The sequence below is a fragment of the Sarcophilus harrisii genome, chromosome 4 (genome assembly GCF_902635505.1).
Source record: "Sarcophilus harrisii chromosome 4, mSarHar1.11, whole genome shotgun sequence".
Classification (NCBI taxonomy): domain Eukaryota; kingdom Metazoa; phylum Chordata; class Mammalia; order Dasyuromorphia; family Dasyuridae; genus Sarcophilus; species Sarcophilus harrisii.
Window position 1 is genome coordinate 205,629,008 of NC_045429.1, and position 21,199 is coordinate 205,650,206.

Here is a 21,199-nt window from a genome sequence, read left to right on the forward strand (position 1 = left end):
ATATCTCATGCTTTGGATATATTTTCTTATCACCCTATTCTTAGCCTCTTTATCTTTTTTCAAGGATCAGCTCATGTCAACTTATACAGGATGTCCCAAAAATCTTAATGTAGTTTCAAGCTCTTATAGATTAAAACATAAACTACTATAATTTTAAATTATGTGTGCTTTATCCTAAACTCCTCAGTTGTAAGCCACAATTCCCATGAAAAATAAATGATCTTTTAACTACTAGCATATAATCAGTATTTACTTATCTCTATAGATATGCCTTAGTAAAATGTAAACTTCTTGAAAGCAGAGATTTTTTTTCTTCATTTCTATCCTCATATCTCTACTAACTAATACACTGGAAGGCATATAATAAGCACTTAATAAATGTTTGTAGCATGATTGATTAGAAATCAAATGACTTATTCAAAGTTACTTATTTAATAAATGTCAGATCCAGGACTTGAAATCAAGCTAAATTTGCAGGTCCAGTGTTTATTCTAAGACAGTATGCTCTAGATGTCCCTTCCCAGTTTAAAGATTATGTAGTTCATGTAAGGAATATCTTATCATTTGAATTCCCAGGACATCAACATTCTTTTGTGATGCTGCACCACTGTCATGTGTGCTGCTGGAGCTTAGGGCTTCCTATAAGGTTACCAATTTGTGAATGGTAGCCAAAAAAAAAAAAAAAAAAAATTCTTGTATATGACTTATAATCATTGGAGATCTAACTTGTACTCAGGTGTAGAGAAACCATCCTTAGAGATCTAGTTGCTTATGACAATTGAATTGGATCACTGTTATTATCTCAATTCAAAGAAAGATAATTTGATTTAAAGTTTGGCCTTGCTTATTATGAAATTAGTGGTACCTCTTTCATGTACAAAATATAGCACAGTATCATATACTGATTAGGATCTTGTTAATTCTTGATGTATAAATAAATGCTACTCACTCATCATTACATACTCAATTTACCAGAAATGAGCAAAAAATGTGGATAATTCACTATTTCCTTAAACAGTCTCACAGCATGTTGTTGTCCAATTGTTTCTGTTCTGTCAAACTCTTGTGTCCCCATTTAGGCTTTTCTTGGCAGAGAAACTAGAGTGGCTTGCCTTTTCCTTCTCCAGGTCATTTTACAGATGAGGAAACTGAGGCAAGCAGTGTTAAGTGACTTGCCCAGAGTCATATAGCTAGTAAGTAGTTGAGATCAGATTTGAATTTAGGAAGTTGAGAAGATGAGTCTTTCTGATTTCAGGACTGACATTCTACCCACTGTGCCACTTTTTAAAAACTATAGAACAAATTTACTTATAAAAGTTAAATGAATGTGGATTTCTAAAGGAAAAAAAATTTTTTCTCCATTAGCTGTGAGTGATTCTGGTTAGTAAATTATATGTTGTACTCCTTAGTGTCTTACATATGACCTCAACCTCAACTTTGACACAGTAGAATTTCTAAAAGAAAGCAGTAATTTCGTGTCTTAGATGAAGTAAAAGAGACAAGACTCCCATGTAGTGTCATTATTCCATCTGCAGAATTCATTTTATTGTTTTTGTTGTTGTTGTTGTTTTGTTTGTTTTTTCCTTAATGATAACCTTTTTTTCTTTTTGTAAATTAACACACAATTTCTTTTGCATAGCTGTAAGTTTGACTTCTTCAAACTTTGACTCTCTTTTAAAAGATATTTCAGAATATGACTTCTAAATAAAGAGATCTTCTTTGATGATTTCTTAAAGCCTATGGTTTCATTTTTCTATGATTTTATCATACCTTAAAAGTATTTTACCTTAAGGAATTACTATCATTCACTTAATTCCCACTTCTAAGATGACTTATACAGTATAGTGAATAAAGTGTCTGCCTGACTTAGTCAGAAATTCTCAGATCATACTTTTCTCAGACATTTAGTTATATGATATTGGTTAAGTTCCTTAACTTCTCTGACATCAGTTTTCTAATCTATAAAATGGGGATAATTATAGTGTTTACTTAACAGGGCTACCGCAAAGATCAGATAAGACAATATGCTGTATGTTGAAAACCTTGAAACATATACATGTGAATTGTTATATTCCTTTCCAAGATGATCATTGTACTTATTCTTAACAATTTCTATATACTCTAGTTATGGTATGCTTTCTAAGGAATGAAATAGGTCTGTAATTCCTCATCCTAAGCCTTTGTTTATGTGTATCATAAACCCCTACATTAACATTTTGTAGTCTGAAAATTTCACCTGCACAGTGCCAGCCACTTAATTGCACTAATTATTATTCACACATTAGTGCCTATTAGTCAGCATGGCTTTTTTTTTTTTTTTGAAAGGTTTCAGTCAGCATTCAGATTTCACTTACTTGGCAGAAACTACTTGTTAGAGTGGCTTTCAAAAGCTGGCAGTAAGCCTAAGAAGCAGGCTCTTTTGCTGTTCGAATTGACTAATTTAGGCATCATTACAGCTCTAAAGTAGACACCTGCTCAACTCATTGAAACTTTCTGGGAGATAGCATAAAGTGGAGGTTCAGTAGGTTTCCCAACTCTTTTGTGAAGGAGAGGAAAACAACTCTATGGCAATGAAAGTTGAAAGTTGTGCCTATTTAATAAAATTAGTGACTTTTGAGTTTTAACATTTAATAATTTTTAGAAGAAAATTCATAGAAGCATATTAATATACAAAATGAAATGATCTACCACAAGTCAACTCCATATGCCCTGAATGTTAAAATCAAATGACACAAGGGAGTAACCTTTCGCCAAATATAGAATTCTCTATTACTTAGGAAGTTAATTGTAAATTGACAAAGTTTAAAAATAAGTACATATATCGATTGTGAAAAATGCCACTAGTTTTAAGTATTCTAAATAGCTTATTGTATCTCTTAAATTTTAATTCCACTTTTGAGATTGTAAATCTTAAATAATATTCATAAAAATCAGAGCAATTAAGAATGTAAATCTTAAATAATATTTATAAAAATCAGAGCACAGAATCTATCTATACACAAAAATATGTATATATATATATATTTATGTATCTAGGCATATGTCTATATAATGCATTATGGATATATATATATATATATAGATAGATAGATAGATAGATAGATTTTGCAAATTTATATTTCAAGGATGTTTGATTCCTGTGAAGCAAGTATATAGACTTTGTAAAAATGCCATTTTTATAACACAAAACATGTTGCATACTTGTATGCAATCTAATTGGTTTTGGGAATGATTGAATAATAATATCATAGAGTTGGAAGAGCCCTGAAAGGTCACTTCTAGGCCAACCTTCTATCTAACCAATGAAAAACTCCCTGCTATATCATTAATGAAAATCATTCAGACTCAGCCTGAATTTAGATGACTCCTCCCCTGTGAGCCCTGAGGTTGAACCTATTAAATATAAGAAGAAAGAATTTACATTTCAAGGACACTAAATTCTGGGTTCCATTTCTGCAATTCATTCCTTCTTACCACTACATCTTAGAATCTCTACTTTCCTTCAAAATGTAGCTCAGATACCACCTTTTCCATGAAGTCCTTTTTGTCCATTACAACTCTTTGCTATAAATGTTTATTTTACCTACTCCCTTTACCATTATTTTGTATTTGTTGGATCTATCTAAATCTATAAATGTATCTCCTTTGTTAGATCAGAAACTCCCTGATGACAAGGAATGTTTAATTGTTTTTTCATCAGTAGCCCCTGGAAGAGTGATTGTCCATAGTAGGTGCCCACAAATGCTTGATGTTTACTTGACTGTGACTAATAGCTATAAATTGACTCCAAATGGGGTTCAAAATATTCATAAGAGACCAAAAAAATTCTCTTCTTCAACTAAATTTTGAATTAAATTTTGACAAAATTCTAAGTTTTTTTTTTTTTTTTTTTTTTTTTTTTTTTTTTTTTTTTTTTTTTTTTTTTTTTTTTTTTTTTGGCAATGGATTCATCTCAGAGAATAGTAGGATTAGATTTGGAGAGAATATTCTTTTTTTTTTCCTCTTAAAAGTATTTATAGGAAAGCTACCTAGTATAGCAGATATACCATTAGCCCTGAATCCAAGAGATTCAAATCTGGTCTCAGACACTTATTGATCATGTGACTCAGGACAAGTAACTTAATTATGTTTGCTTCAGTTTCCTCATCTGTAAAATGAACTGGAGAAGGAAATGGGAAACTATTTCAGTTTCTATGCAAGAAAAAAAAATCCAAATGAATCACAAAGAGTTGGATATGTGTAAAACAATTGAAAAACAACAATACTTATAAACTAGAAAACAGTAAATTTAGAAATATCATAGTTATAGCAGAAACTAATACTTTCACACATTAGATGGAGATCTAGAGAAAATGTATCTGAAAAAGTTCTAACTTGATGAGTGACCCTTAACAGCTTACCATTTCAAAGGCTCATTAAGAGCAACAATAATACCCATCTCTTTAAGATCACTAATGGAATTACTACAACTATTCAAAGAAGTAGAAGTCCTCTCACACTTGGTGTATTGTCATTGTAACAAAAAGAGGCAAAAACCACACAGGAGGAAAAAGCATTGAGGGGTTGCTATCACTGTCAATAGTGTTAGTACTCTCCAGGATGAGAATATAAATATTCCAAGGTATCATAGTAATTGTTTCTGGAAGGTTATTTGTAATACAGTGAAAACAAATCTAATTTCTGAAGTTCAATCCCTACGTGGGCTAGTTAGTTCTATACTGTTTCATGGCCTTCAACCCTACTGACTTACATTCTGGAAAACCCCACACTACTGGTCATTAAAATATAAATAAGAGAATGTGTTTGGATCATGATAAATTTGTCACCATGATGAGGGGAAAAAACCAAACGAAACCAAAAACAAAACAAAATAAACAACAAAAAAACCCTTAAAACACATGCCTTGCTGCCAGTTTGTCTAGGAAAGTCATTAGACATTTAATCCTTTTAGAGATGCGCCTTGCCTAAGACATTACAGGAAAAAATAATCATGTTCTTTCAGGAATATAGATAAGGATAGTCCATAGAAGGATTACAATATCTCAGTTAGTGGACTGTGAAAGACAATGACTGGCCACAGGTCAGTAGAGCAAGAAAAAATTATGATTCTTTTGAACTGGAAGGTGCCTTGGAGATGGTCAGCTCAATGTGCTTTTACCTCAGATAGGGAAACCAAGACAGAGAAATTCAGCAATATTTCAGTTACAGAAGAATATCTATATAGCTGACCCAGAAAAGAATATTCCATTTGGAAGTTAGTCACTTACCTTGTGAACTGAAAAAAAAAATGTCTTTTGAATACAAAATGCACAGGCATTCATTGTGACAATTCACTCTTTCAGAGCATATAAGGGAAAGTAACAGAGGCAGCCTCTTGGTTATTTTTGCTTCCAGCTTCTGCCCTTGGAAATGCCTTTCAAAGAACAGTTTAAGGAAAACTTGCATGGATTTCACTCATTGTTTTCTTTATGTGGTTGCCTGGTGGCAATGTGATAGATGAAATGTGGACTGAAGGCTCAAAAAGAAAGCAGACAGTCTTAAATGGCTTTTTGACACCCTAAATTGCTTTGTAATAGCAGAGATTCCTGCCTCTAGGGATTTTCTGAGGTTGATATCCAGATGCTGAGGCTCTGCTTGCCTGAATAGGTCATCAGGAGAAAAGCTTTAGGACCTTATTTTCATGCAGTGTTTTATATTATTCTGACACTTAGAAAAGGGAGGGTAGTTTACAACCATCTCTGCTATTCCACCTCTGCTTCCACCTGCTCCTCAGTCCTATACTCATATAGTCACTTCCATTAAGAAGCCATCGCTGCTGAAAATCATGAGGGTCTCTTCTCCAATCCCCTTTGACCCTAGAAGCTTGCAGTTGTGGGAAGAAATCTACAGTGTTTGGTCACCCAGTTATCATTTGCTATGATTGGAGAATGTGGCATTTTCCCCCTACAATGTCCAACATGAGAATTTTCAAAGTTTATCTTTTCTTTTTTTGAATACAATTTTCAGCAGTACTCTTGTTACTGTGATCTTATGTCATGACCCCTGTTATCATTATGCTGGATTGATAGGTGTTCTTTGTGTGATAGATATTATTTCCCTTTTCCTAAATTTTATAAAGAATAATACTGACAGAGGGAGTATTTCAGCTGTCATTGGGTGCTCCTGTTAAAATTCAAAAGGCAAGAATTTTGAGTATTTGGATTATAGTTCCCACACCTAAATGAATGAAAAAAGAACAAGCCATTTGATTTTTTAAAATGTTATTTTGATGAAATGCAGGTATAACCTTGAGGAAGGGTAGTGTGCTAAGCTGGGATGACTTGAAGGTATAATGGGAAAATACATTGCAAACTTCCAAGTACTATATAAATGTAAACTCTAGTATTATCATGTAGGAAAATCCTATTTAATGTGAGATAACTTCCAAGAGAAATATATGTCTTCCTCACATTTTTTGTTTAAATGACTCCTTGAACTTATATATAGTGATCCTGGTTGTAGGGGCTATGGCCTTCCTTTGGATTAATTTAATTGTACTCATTAAATGACATAGATTTTGCTCAAACTCTCAGGAGATTATGTGACCAGGTTTTCATCCATGAAGACCTCAGCTTTTTTCCAACCAAATTTCAAATTTCTTGCATTTCTAAATTGTAAAAGAGAAATATGAACAAACAATCAATGACTTTTATGAGTATAATATCTGAGTATAAAAAGATGAATTGTCCCCTGTCATATAGTCATTAAATCAAATAGAAGCTTTTCTTGTACTTTTAAACCTCAGATTTACAGTCAGGCAAACTGTGTAAAAAGGCTGGTGATACAGTGTTGCCCAATGCCATTGGGCTTTGGGAAGCTGACAGTCCCTGTAAAATAGTCATTAGACAACCTCTAGAAGAGACTCATCAGCAGATGCCCCTAGGTGAAGGAGAGAGAAAGCTGAGAGAATGAAGGGGAATCTAACATCTTAGCATGACTGAATTAAACAGCACATATTATGCTGATTTCCAGAGTCAGCCCAGTAATTTAATTTTCATAGCAGTTCCTTTGATTGTAGCAACCATTTTATGAAACATTAATAAACCTTTTTTTATGTAACACATCTCTTTTCCATTTCATTAAGGAAAAAAAAAAGTCAACACGCACAAATTTGCTGACCATTAGTTCTGTAAATGGTAAAAACAAAACCCCTATGTATGAGAGAGAGAGAGAGAGAGAGAGAGAGAGAGAGAGAGAGTGTGTGTGTGTGTGTGTGTGTGTGTGTGTGTGTGTCTATGGGAGATTGTTATTGCAAAAGCAATGTACTAGAAGGTAAGTGAGAACTCTATTATTCCCTAGTCAGCACAGAGCAGGAAAAAAATAAACTGTACAAAGTTAAGATATATCAGACAGTGCAACTCCACTCCCCAAACTCAGTATTAAATCATTCCTGTAATATATAATCCAAACAAGACTCTATATCTCTTGTCTAATGAATTCTATTATACATTCCAATTCTAGTTGTAGGGTTGTCCACACCCAGTATGGTATATTAATTGTACTTGATAGATACACATGGCAAATACAAGCCTGAATCAAACTACTTCTATTTTAGTAACACTTAAAAAATACTTCTCTAAAACCCAATCTTGATCCTTACTCCTGAGGTTTTCCTCTATTTTTTTTCTTTCATTCATTATATTCTCATGAAGTTTATATTTATGAAGTATTTATTTGAAACTAAGTAACAAATCCTCACTGCTTCTCTATATCTTACTTTACCAAGGAGATGATTGCCCAAAATGTGACCATAAAGAAAATTTTTGTAAATCAGATAATATTTTTCCATTTATTTCTATTAAAACTGGATACTCATTCTCATAGAATTCACTTTTGGCATTAAGATATAATAAACATTACATTTATAAATGAATCAAATTTTTAAAGTCACATATAAAGGGAAAATGAGAATTTTCATGAGTCATATGAAATACTCAAAATAAGTCAAAATTATTAATCCTATAGGGAAATAGAACATCACATAAAGAATATTATACCAAGAAATTTTCTTAAAACTAAATCCATGAAAGTGGTTGATAACGGCATTTAATTCTTTGAATCCATTATATCCTTAAAAATTGCCAAAAGGTGATGTGACAATTGTGGTATAGTTTTTAAATTGCCTATAAATGTTTGGTTATTGCATATGTCATCATAGCACTTTAGAAAGATCATCTTGTTTAACTCCTTCATTTTTAATATGAAGAATCTAATGTTTAAAAAGGTTAATTTCATTGCTCTTATTCATACAACTATTTAATGTAGTATGAGGACTTGAACCTAAGTATTATGAATCCTAGTTTAATGTTCTTCCTTTCCTTTTTTACCACAACTCATTTTTTTTTCTTTAGAGCACAAAACTATAGCTATTCATTCTAAATATTCATTTTAAATATGCAATTGCCTTGATAAAATTTCTTTATGTTTCTTGACTAACTAATACCTGTAATTATTAATGGTGAATTCAGTGTCTTTCTCTATTTCAGGGAATCAAGAAACACTAAAAGGACCAGAGCTATAATTCTTTATTTTTAAAAGAACAATTTTCTTATGATTTATTTTCTTTACCCTATAGGGTTACCTTCTGTTTATTCTGCATTTATCTTCTGCGTCCACATTTCTTTATGTCATCTTCTCCATTTGAATATAAGCTTCTTTGATAAGGGGGATTGTTTTTGCTTTTTTTTTTTCTGTATTTCAACCAATTAGCTTAGTGTAGAACAGCATTTTATAAGTGCTCAATAAAACTTATAAATTTACTGATTCATTGACATTTTTCATGAATTCAGAGTATGATATCTGAATTTTTTAAAGTCTTGGTCACAGAATTATACTAAATTTATCAAACAGTTTTGAATTTCTCTAAAACATGTTTTAGAAAAATTATAGAAAGGTGTTTAATCTGACTGACAGGTACATTTTCTATAACTAACTCTTAAGGCCTATTTTAAATCAATGGTGCTATTCTTTTGAAAATCAATTGATTTAGAATATTTACATATTAGGGCATTCTTCCAGCTTTTGATAATTATGCAAGGGATAAAATATAGAGAATTATTGTATATTCCATAAAAGACATGAAAGTTAAAGGGAAGTAACTATTTAATAATCTTTCAGCAAGGAGACATTTTATTAATTATTACTTTTCAAAAATAAGTGCTTACATGTAATTCAATTTTATTTAAAAGAAGAAGAAAAACCCATTGACATATAAAGCTTGAATAAATAGGTTCTAAGTTGTTTTCTCCTTAATAACAGAAAGGCACAAAAATGTGATAATCCAGAGACCGAAATTTAACAAATAAGTCATCAAATAGAAGAAAAAAAATAATATTATAGTTGACATCAGAAAACCAACCACAAAGTTAAAATTGAATGCAATGTTTTGTGAATCCTTAGCTTTTGTTAAGGAAAAAAGAAAAAAAATCAAGACTTGCCCTTATTTTCTATGGTCATTCTTCCAGCACCTCAACTGAAAGACTTACTTTTTGGAAAACCCAAATAACTAGCCAGGAAGGTTACACAATTGACTGGATTCCACTTCTTTTAACTCATTTGGTTTCTTTCCCAAAAGTTTAATCTCCATTGTGAATCCCATGAAAAACAGCCCTGCCCTCAGTATTTTCCTACTAGCTTTCTTTTGATCAAAAACTTGGGAGATGTTTGTGATATTGCTGAGAGCCTATTGGCAGATGAGCATCTCTTGCTGTGGCCTCCATCATTATTTGCCTGTCTTGTCTATTAACGAGCACTATCATCCCATCGTAGGATGACAGCTGCAACACGTACTCAGGCGCAATAAACAGCTAAATGAGGCGCACAGCAATTTCACTTGTCACCAGAGCCCTCGGCACGACTGGCTGCACAGCTTGATGCATAAATTCATGAGGCTGTTGCATGTGATGGAGGACGCCTGGCTGCGAGGGGTGATGGATAGCAGGGCCGCGGAAAATGGCCATCACCTTGACTCGGTCAGGACATTCGTTAAAACTCCTCCATCAGCTTTCTTGTATTCCATGCACCATCACAACACTGAGGCCTCTTTCAGATACCAATTGGATACTTTTCTGCAATACAAGCTTTTTTGGTGGGAGAGGGAGGGGGGAAAGGAGAGACCTTTTATATAGAGGAGATTTTCATCTGTTCATCTGGGGCTCTGCTTATGCTAAAATGCAGTCAGTTGTTAGCAGGGTCTATATATAAAATGTAGTTAAGCACATACAAGACACTTGTAAGAATGGACATTAATAATAAAAAGGAAGGAAAAAAAGTTTTGGCATTTGGGGGGAAATGCCTAAAACAAACAAGAAAAAAATAAACTGGCAAAAATCATGCCCCCTAAGCTTTGAAGAATGGTGTCAGAATATTTAAGTACAGACACTATAGTGAGAGAAATCCTCATACAAAACTCATTACAACTCTAAATAATATGCCAAGGCCTATTACCGTATCTGGATTGACAATGCATTTTCTAATTAGCCGACAGGACTGGAGAAAGTACTAGTCCATAAATTTGTCCCTGTCAAAGCATGGTTAGCACAGGAGATTTTAGAAGTAACCAAGGGTGCCACATAACAGTCCTCTCAGACTCACCCTTTTTACCTCTAATTCAAATGCCTGGATAAAAAGCAAAGAACTTTAGCGTTTGCAAATGAAGCCCTTGCTGTCCCACTGAAAAGTGAACCTCGCCTCCATCTATGTTAGTGGAAGTCACCTAAGGAAGACAAATATAAAGGCAACAAAATCAATGAGGCAGTTTCCTGCAAAGCTCTAGGCATTAATCTCTATCACCCAGATACACACACACACACACACACACACACACACACGCACAATGGCAAGGGAAGGAAGTCACTTGTTCTCTAATAAAAGCAAAAACCCTTGATAATAAGCAATTAATAAAGTTGTCATAATTAGTTATGCAACTATGAATCAACATGCACAGTAAAAATGACCACCCTTTAAGGCTTTTTATACCTAAGATTCAATCATGTTGGGGAAAATAAGTCATTAGTGTGGTTATTTTTGACTATTAGACTTGTTTTTATTTTTCTTCTTTGTAACCTTTTGTGATAAATAAGAAATTTAGGGCCTTTTTTGATAGTAAAATAGTCAGAAGACAAATTTATTCATTAGCCATGGCATTTTCTTGGGCAACTTAAAAGGGAAGTTGTCATGGCCAGCAGTACAGTTTCCCTACCCATTCACTTGAATAATATTGTAACTGGGGCAGCTAGATGATGCAGTGAAGTCAGGAGGACCTAAGTTCGAATCTGACCTCAGACACTTAATACTTCCTAACTTTGTAACTCTGGATAAGTCCTTAAACCCAGTTGCCTCAGCAAAGAATAATGCTGTAACTAAGAGAAAACAAAAGGAGATGAAGAAGAGGGATGCAGAATAGTCATGGGGTAGTGATGGCAGCAAAGTTGGTGGATCAAATGAGTTCCATTCTTCTATCACACATATGCTAGAAAGTGTTAATGAATCACTACTGATACTATCATCCAACTATTCTAATATAGAATTCTGAGGAAATGCTTGGTACTTTAGTTAATAATTGAGCAGCTTCTTCTACCTTCTTCCCCTACACCATAACCCACCAAGCTTTCACAAACAGGTTTGTTTGTGAACAAAAAGGTTTGTTTTCAGGAAGCCTCTTCATGCTATTATGCAACTAACCGGAGTTCTGGTATGATTAGAAACAGAATGGGGCATGGAGAAAGGGATAACCTTAGAATCAACAAAACATGAGTTCAAGTCCAGACTCTCACACAGAAAGCATCTTTGTGACCCTAGAAAAGTCATTTAATATATTAGTGCCTTTAAAAAATTATGTAAGACTATGAATCATAAACTAATTGCCAAACTATGAGAGCAAATTAACAAACCATGAGTTACAGTTGCTAAAACCATAGATCAAGACCAAGTGGGGGGAGAGGAGTATTAAAAAAAAAATATATATATATATATATATATATATGTAAACATATATATAATTACATATATGTGTGTGTGTGTTTATGTGTATGAGTAGTAAAGAAGCAAATATAGCTTTTATTAAGACAGGGAAGAGCATAATCTCTTCCAAAAATGATGAAAACATGAATCTCTAAAGTATTGAGTATTAAAAATAAAAATTTACATAGCTTTTCACAATTTACAGTATACTTAATATAATATTTATAATTTGATTATTACAGAAATCCTAGTATATAAGTGGTCTAAGCATGATTAACCTCATTTAACAGATAGAGAAAGTAAGGCACATAAAGATTAACTGACATACCAAGATTCACAAAGCTAGCAAGTGACAGAACTAGGGTTCAAATTGTACCTTCATTAATGAAGGCTAGAGTTCTTTCTTTTGAGAGAATGGAGAAAAAGGAAGACTATCCCAGTTATTTGATCATAATTAAACCAACAAAAGCAAGGAATGATTTCCAACAATAACTTCTTTAAAAATGTATTACTATCTTTTTGGAGAGAGATCATAGAACTTCTAGAATTTTATAGATTATCTATTTTATTCAATAGATCTTAGATACGACTAAATAAGATCCAAATAAAGACATACTTCTGTCTGCCTACACATGCCAATTCACATGATACGGAATCCACGAAAAAATAATTTATATTAGATGTAAGAATCAAATTAGGATCTGGCGTTAGCTCTCAATTAGTTTGACTGTTAAGCAATCTTTGGTTTGATTTTAAATTAGGGGTGGGGGGAACAATAGTATTTATTGTTAGGGCAAAAAAAAGTCTCTATATAATTCATTTCCAAAATCCTCCTGAAGTTTTTAACTATACATAAGAAGATAAGAATAAAAGAAAATTTCCCCAAGGTCACAGTAGTTATATATTTTTAATTTACTGATATGCAAATAGGAAATTCAGGATACTTAAACATGAAAAAGAAGAGATAAGTTATATTTATGTATACATATGTTTCTAAATTATCTTCACTGTTTTTTTCCTCCAGTAATCTTTAGAATAAATTCTTCCAGCTGATCTCCCTTCCTCTCACTTCCTATTATTATTATTTCTCTTGATATCACTATCCTTATAATTTGTTATCTCAATCTTTGAGGCCTTTTAATATGATTTTCTCCCAAGAATCATAGAATTTAAGACTTAAAAGGGATTTTAGTGCTTATCTATCCAGTTGATATCCAAAAGAAATATCCACTATAATTTGCTCAAGTGGTCACCAAGACTGCTTGAAGGCTTCAAGTGACACCCACTATCTCTCAAAGTACCTCATAACTTTTTTGAACAGCTTTAATTCTAAGCAGTTTTGTTGTTGATTTGGTTTCATGGACTATATAGGTTTAAATGTAACTCTCTTCAATTTTCATCCAAGTATTCCTAGTTCTTCTGTGAAAGCATGAGAATAAACCTAATCTCTATTTTATTTGACAATCTTTTAATATTTAAACACAGCAGTGTCTTTCTTGGGTCATCTTCTACAGGCTTAAAACAAAACAAAACAAAAAGTTCCTTTAAGTAGTATTTCTCTGGTAATATGTATCCAAGCCATTTTACTATTTGGATTATTTTTTTCTGGTTAGTTTCTAGCTCAACATATTTCTTTTGAATTATGGTACCCAGGATTGTGCATTACACTACAGATGAGGTCTAATGAGAGCAAATTATAGAGAGTTTATCATTTTTCCTTTTCCCTTTTTTGTTATTTTTTCCACTTCATTAAATATTTTAGTTACATGATTTCTTTACATTAAAAAATTGAGTTCTTAATTCTTTTTCTCTCTTCTGCTCCTCCTCCTTTATTGAGAAAGCAAAAAAATTTGACTTCAGTTATACACATAAGGTCATACAAAATATTTCCATATTAGCCACATTTCAAAAAAAAGACAAAACAATAAAGATAAAGAATTGTTTTAAAGTATGCTTCAATCTGCATTCAGAACTTGTCATTTCTTTCTGTGGAGGTAGACAGAATTTTTTATATCATGGGATCTTTGGAATTGTTTTGGATCATTGTCTTAACAAATTAGCTAAGTGTTTCACAGTTGAGCATCCTTAATATATTGCTATAAATGTGTGCAATGTTCTGCTGATTCTACTCACTTCACTTTGCATCAGTTTATGTAAGTCTTCCCAGGCTTTTCTAAAGTCAACTTGTTATATTTCTTATAGAATAATAGTTTTCCATCACAAGTATATACCATAACTTTTTTCAGCCATTTTCCAATTGATGAGCATCCCCTTGGTTTCCAGTTCCTTGCCATCACAAAAAGAACTATTACAAATATTTTATATAAATAAATCATTTTCTCTTTTCTATGTAGAATCCTTCTAATTGCCCTAAAAATAATAAAGTTGTTAGATGATACATGTATCATCTTCCAATATAGGAGGGTAAATAAATTAACTTTATTGAGTCCCTTATGATTTCTCTTTCATGCTTATTTTTTAATATTTCTCTTGGGTCTTATATCTAAAAGTCAAATTTTCTATTCAGATCTAGTCTTTTCATCAGAAATATTTGAAAGTGCTCTATTTCATTAAATATTCATTTTTCCCTTTAGGGATTATGTTCATTTTTTATTGGGATAGATTAGTCTTGCTTGTAATTTCAACTCCTTTATCTTCTGGAATATTATCTTCCAAGTCCTCTGCTCCTTTAAAGTGGTAGCTACTAGATCTTGTGTGATCCTGTATGGATACACAGTATTTGAATTATTACTTTCTGACTTTTTGAAGTATTTTCTCTTTGGCCTGGGAGCTTTGCAATTTGGCTACACTATTCCTTGGAGTTTTCATTTTCTAATCTCTTTTGGACTATCACTTCTTAATGTAGCTCAAGTCCATGTTAGCTTTTTTGACTATCATACCACCATGATGATGGCTATTGATTTTGTCAATAGTATTGTCAAAATTCAAAACTTTTGTTTTTTCAAAATATTGTCTAATCATGTCCTATCTTGTACTTGGACTATATAGGCTTAAATGTAATTCTCTTCAATTCCATCCTAGTATTCCTAGTTCTTCTGTGAAAGAATGAGAATAAATTTAAATAAATTCAGAAAGGAGGCAGAGGTAAAATTGACAAACCTTGGCAATAGCTTGGATGTAAAAGGTGAATAATAGTAAGAAATTTAGAATGACTTATGTGGTGAAGTTGATTTTTATTAAATGAAAGTATAATGTTTTCATTTTGCTCAACTGAATTCTAGTCTCTGAGATTCAGACCATATTGCAGAGTGTCAAAAACTTTTTTGGGGATTCTGATTCCTTAATTCTGCACCTTAGATATTATTCCCAACTTAATGTCATCTATATAACTGATGAGCATTCAATCTATATCTTTATCTAAGCAATAGACAAATATGCTAAAAAGCACAAGTACAAGCATAAATCTTAGTAAGGACATCCTGATGACATACTATTAACATATATTACTTTCAGATCCTGACCACATAATTTTCTCTGAATCCATTTAATTTTATCACCCTTAATGCTACATCTTTTCTAGCAGAATTTCATATATATATATATATATATATATATATATATATATAGTGTATATATATACATATATGTGTGTTTGTATAGGTACATGTATGTACTCATATGTACATGCATATACATCCAGAAATATACATATATGAAGAGAAGAAATTCAAAAGACAGAAAGATTATTTCTAACTTTGAGTGAATCAGGAAAACATTCATTGAAGAGGGAACAATAGAACTGGGTCTTTAAAGATGTGTCATGAATGAACAAAAGACTTTGGGAAGGACATTCATTTTCTCTTTTGCTGTTGCCAAAGTATTAATCTTTACTAACTTTTTGACCTTACTTTATTAAGTTGAGATGACTAAGTCATTTCTGGGAGGCTCATGAATAGGCTGTAATATTATAAAATAAGCTCTAAAAGGAGAGACATTAGATTATAATGGAAAGAGGACTAGACTTGGTGTGAAAAGAGCTGGGTGGTAGTCCCTCATTTGTCATTAGCTCCTTAAAATTCGAAAGTCATTTAATTTCTGGATCTTAACTCTGTGGTCTGTAGCATCAGAGGGGTAGATTAGATAGTATGTCATGTGTCTTCCAGATTTAATTTCTTTGAATGTGTCTTTTTTAAAGGTGTTTCTGAAGTACTTGCCTTAGCTCAATGTTATATCAAAGTAAATACTTGGATATTTCTATTGTTATATGATCTCATTCATATGAATACTCTCTATAAGTGGCAATTATATAATTACATTCGAAATACTTTGGTATTAGTCCACGTTCATCTCTATATTCTCCCTAAATGTTCCACTAATATACCAAGAATCCTTTAGATCTCCTGAGATTGGTTACAAATACAGTGAGCACACAGATTGTCCACTGGTGATCCCTATATTACTGGTTTTCTACTCTTTCTAGTAATACATTTGTTGGTAATATGTAATATATTCTACTTATATTCACTAAATAAGAATAATTTGAAGTATTTGTTTGTTTGAATGTCTTACCATGAAGGCACATGGAAGTGATTTTGGGTTCTCAAAGTCTGTGCCAACAGAGCACAGGATTGGAGAGGTTTTGAATATAGATTTGATAATGGACTATATAGCTGTTGCCCAAAGACCTGGGAAGATAATGCAGTAGAGTGAGTTCTGCACTTGGACTCAAATAATCAGTAAACAAACAATTAAGTACCAACTATGTGCCAAGTACTGTGCTAAATGCCGGGGACACAAAGAAAAGGAAAATCTTTAATCCCTATACTCAAGGATGTATTGATGTATCTAATGGAGGAGACACCATGCAAACAAATACATAAAAAGCAAGCTATACCCAGGATATAGAGGAAATAATTAACAGAAAGAAGGCACAAATTAGGAGCTGTTGGGAAAGAATTCCTGTGGAAGATAGAATTTTAGTTGGGACCTAAAGGAAGCTAGAGAGATCCGTTGGAGAAAGTATTTCACATAAAGGGAAATGCTTAGTGCCAAGAAATGGAGTGTATTGCTCCTGGAATATCTAAGAAACTAGATATAGCTTGCACTGAAGAGTTTGTACTAGGGTATAAAGTATAAGAAGACTAGAAAGAAAGGAAGAAAGCAGATTATGAAGGGTTAATCCCAAACAATATATTTTACATTTGATCTTTGAGGAAATAGGAACTCATTGGAATTTATTGAGTGGGATGGGGATAAAGCATGGAAAAAGGGTTACATAATTAAACTTGTACTTTAGGAAAAACACTTTAGTGGCTGAATGAAAGATGGATTGAAGCGGAGAGAGACTAAAGGCAAGTAGACCCATCAACAAGCTATAGTTCAGGCATGAGGTGATGAAGGTCTATATCAAAGTGTCGCAATGTCAGAAGAGAAAGGAGGCAGAGGGAAAATTGATAAACCTTGACAATAGCTTGGATGTAAAGGGTGAATGATAGTAAGGAATTTAGAATGACTCCTATGTGGTGAACTTGGAAGACTTGGAAGATTGTTTGCCCTCTACTGTAATAAAAACATCTGAGTTGAAATATGTCTTTAGAAGCTTACTATTGTGAAACTAGCAAGTCCCTTAAATGTCTGTTTGCTTCAATTTTCTTTTCTATAAAACAAGGGTAATAATAGTACCTGTTTTCTAGAATTATTCTAAACATCAAATGAGATAAAAATAGTGATAAGATGTTTTGCCAACCTAAAAGCTTTATGAGTTGTTGTTATTTTTATTGTTATTAAATCACTCATGGGATAAAAGATACAGGCTTCCATATTACTGAAATTGAGCCTGTTCAGATTACCTTATTATTATTATTATTATCATTATTGTTATCTGCTTAAGTTCAACTCATTCACAGATTACTCAGAGATGAAGATTTTTCAACCAGAGTAACTCTCCAAGACTGATCTGTAGAGGACTGAAATTCTTGAGTTCATGCACTGAGGTCCAGATAACTGAGCACTTAAGGCTAATTACCAATTTTACAATACTCTATAAGCATATACTTGGAAAATGGCCCTTCCCACTATCCTGTGCTTGCTTTATAATTGGTGTATACAGAGAACTGTAGTAGGGACTGGGCGGGGGGGGGGGGGGGGGGGGGGGGCAGAGGGAAGAAAATGAGACAGTCTCACTTTGGCGGTAGATGAGGAAGAAGGATGTCGTGGAGATTCTGAGTCGATCCAATTCAATCCTACCTTTAAAGACGAAGAATAAAGACTAAGGACTTTTGCTTATCCTGACTCCAACTGATTCTAAGGTATCCAGAGTGCTAATGCCGTCATCACACTGATCAGTGGTAGAAGGATTATGTTGTATAAGGACCATACATGTGGCAAATTTTTAGGTTCTTTATTTAAGATCCTCTTTAGTTAGTCCTGGAAGCTTTCATAGAACCCAATTAGAGATATTGATATAACAATAAAAATTACCAAAAATAATATTAGCCGTATCTTTAAATTAATAATTACATATGCCTTAAAGTTTGCTTTCAACTTCATATGCATCTCATTTGAAGTTGATAAAAAACTTTAAAGAGCTTTTAAAAAGAAAAAGACTGAAATTCATAGAGGTAAAATAGTTTGTCCATTATAATGCAGCTGGTAAATACAAAAAAGTAGGATTTTAACTAGGGCCTTTCAGATTCCACATCTAACATGTTATCTATTTTGGTATGCTAACTCCCAAAATACAAATAGAGGTCAATAAAATTTCTTATTCTCAATCAATCTAGTCAGTGGCAAAATTAAACCAGAGTCCTAAAGTGCTACTTTTATATTTCATGTACTAAATCCTAGATAGACCAGTTTTCAACTAAACTTTTCTTTTTTGCTTTCTATAAGATTATTCAGAAAATAAACCTTTCCTTATACTGTCTGGAAAAGTTTTCTCCTTTTTCTCAGTGCATGAGTTTCCTACTTTTAGCAAAGATGTATCCTGTATTTGGATAAGCCATACATATTTAGCTTCTTTTAATCTTCCCTCAAATCAACCCTTCTAGCACCTTAATCATTTTTGTTACTCCTCTCTGAATTCTGTCCAATAATATGGCATCCTTCTGGTACTGGGTTTTCATAAACGGACACACTTGTCTGACTTGTGATGTGATATCTCTGCATGTGCTGCCCAAAACTGTTTTTCTAAGTCACTATATCATACCAGGCAATCTTATACTAATTTTCTATAACTATCACTCCTAGGTCTCATTCAACATCACTATTTTCCAAGGACAGTCTCTCCATTTCCCTGATTATCTGTGAATTTTTCATCCCAGATCCATTACTTTACATTTTTCAAAGCTTAATCTTATTTTGATATTTCCTGACCAAATATCTAACCTTTCTCTATTCTCTAGCACTTCTTCCCTCTTATCTCCACTGCCTGGAAACCATCCCATTTTAGGGACATTTATAAATTTATGTCCTTCTCAGCTCTGTATTCAAATCATTAATTAACATGCTAAATAAAACAAAGCTCCAAACAGATACTAGGCACTTCCTACCACCCAGTCTATTGTCATTTATCATGTGCTATCCTTCTTTACATTCTTTCATGTGAAATTCAGTCTTTTTATTCCTCTTCAAGCCAGAATTTTCAGTTTTGCTTTTCCAAATCAAGTCTGTGAAATACCATTTTAAAAAGCTTTTATAGATGTAAAGGTGCCATACTTATTTGCATCACAAACGATTGCAGATTTTTAAATTTAACTTTAGTAAGATAAATCAGCGTATCTACTATAATTGGCTTTGTTCTAGTTCTCCCTTCTTTAGTTACACACAGGATTTCCTTATTTTCTATTATTTTTTTAGAGGCTGAAGTTTGTGACTCTGGAAAGTAATAATGACTAACATTTATGTAATTCTATAAGAATTGCAAAGCAATTTTCAAATATTATCTCATTTTATCTGCATAACAACCATAAGAAGTAGATGGCATAATTGTGTTCACTTTATGGGTGAGGAAAGGGAGGGTGGCAGGGACTGGTTAAATGACTTGCCCAAGGTATCAAAGTTAATAAGTTTCTGAGGAAGATTTGTATTTAGTTCATCCTGAATCCAGGTCCATAATATATGAGATTTGAACCATTAATTTGGATATATAATATTAATTTTGCCTTTATTTTTCCTGTTCTAAAGAGATTTTGGAAAAGACAAATGGAGTTGAGGAAACTAAAAATTACTTGAAGTTTTGTATCTTACCCACATGATCTGTGAGTCTATAACTAAGTCATATAACCTCTCCTGTCTGGCAGCTATCTAGAACTATCATGTGTATTAGTGGAGGGAATTTCCATACAAGATATTCCTTATACAGATAAAATCTTAGGTCTGTGTAATGCCAGAGAAATTGAGCAAGACAAAGATTAGAGAACAATTTAATAGTTTATTAAATGGAAAGATTTACTGGGACCACATGGATCCATGTTTGGTCCCAGGGCTGAATGAAACTATCATCTCAAAGAATACAGCCCTGAATATCAGATACAAGACTCTTTTATAGAATAACAAGAACAATGACATAATGGAGGAGGTACCTGGATGGGGATGACCTAATTGGAGGAGGCATCTAGGATGACATAATGGGGGAGGCACTGGAGAGGCTCCTGATATTCCAATGACATCTAAAATGAATAAAGACTTTTATCACATTAAACATTAAGAGGGAATAAGTATAGGGAGTCATCCAAATGAACAGGATGATTGTTCTGACTCTGCTCTTTAATGTTATAGCAACTTGTGCAAATCACCCAAGATTCTCTAACACATTTAGTGTCTGAAAAATGGGAATAATAGCTATAATATTTTTTCATAATGATTTTGTGAGGATTGAATGAGATAAGCTTTAAAAGGTTTCCAAAATAGGAATTAATATTATAGTTGTGCTTATTTTTTGAAAGCATAAGAGTGATATCTTTCCTTGCTTTTAGGAATTGTTAGGACACTTTTGATGGATACTATTTGTATGTAATATTGATTTCTAAATAGAACCTTTCTACTTCCCTTTCCTAAGTAATGAACTATCCCTTTGATTTTAAAAGCAAAGAAAAAGAAGTAGTTCAGCCAAACTAACCAATATGTTAACTGTCTGACAACATATACATTATTCCATATCCATAGGCCCACAATTCTTTAATGTCTTTCCTGATTTTAAAACCTAGTTTAATATATTATAATTATTTTATGATATTAT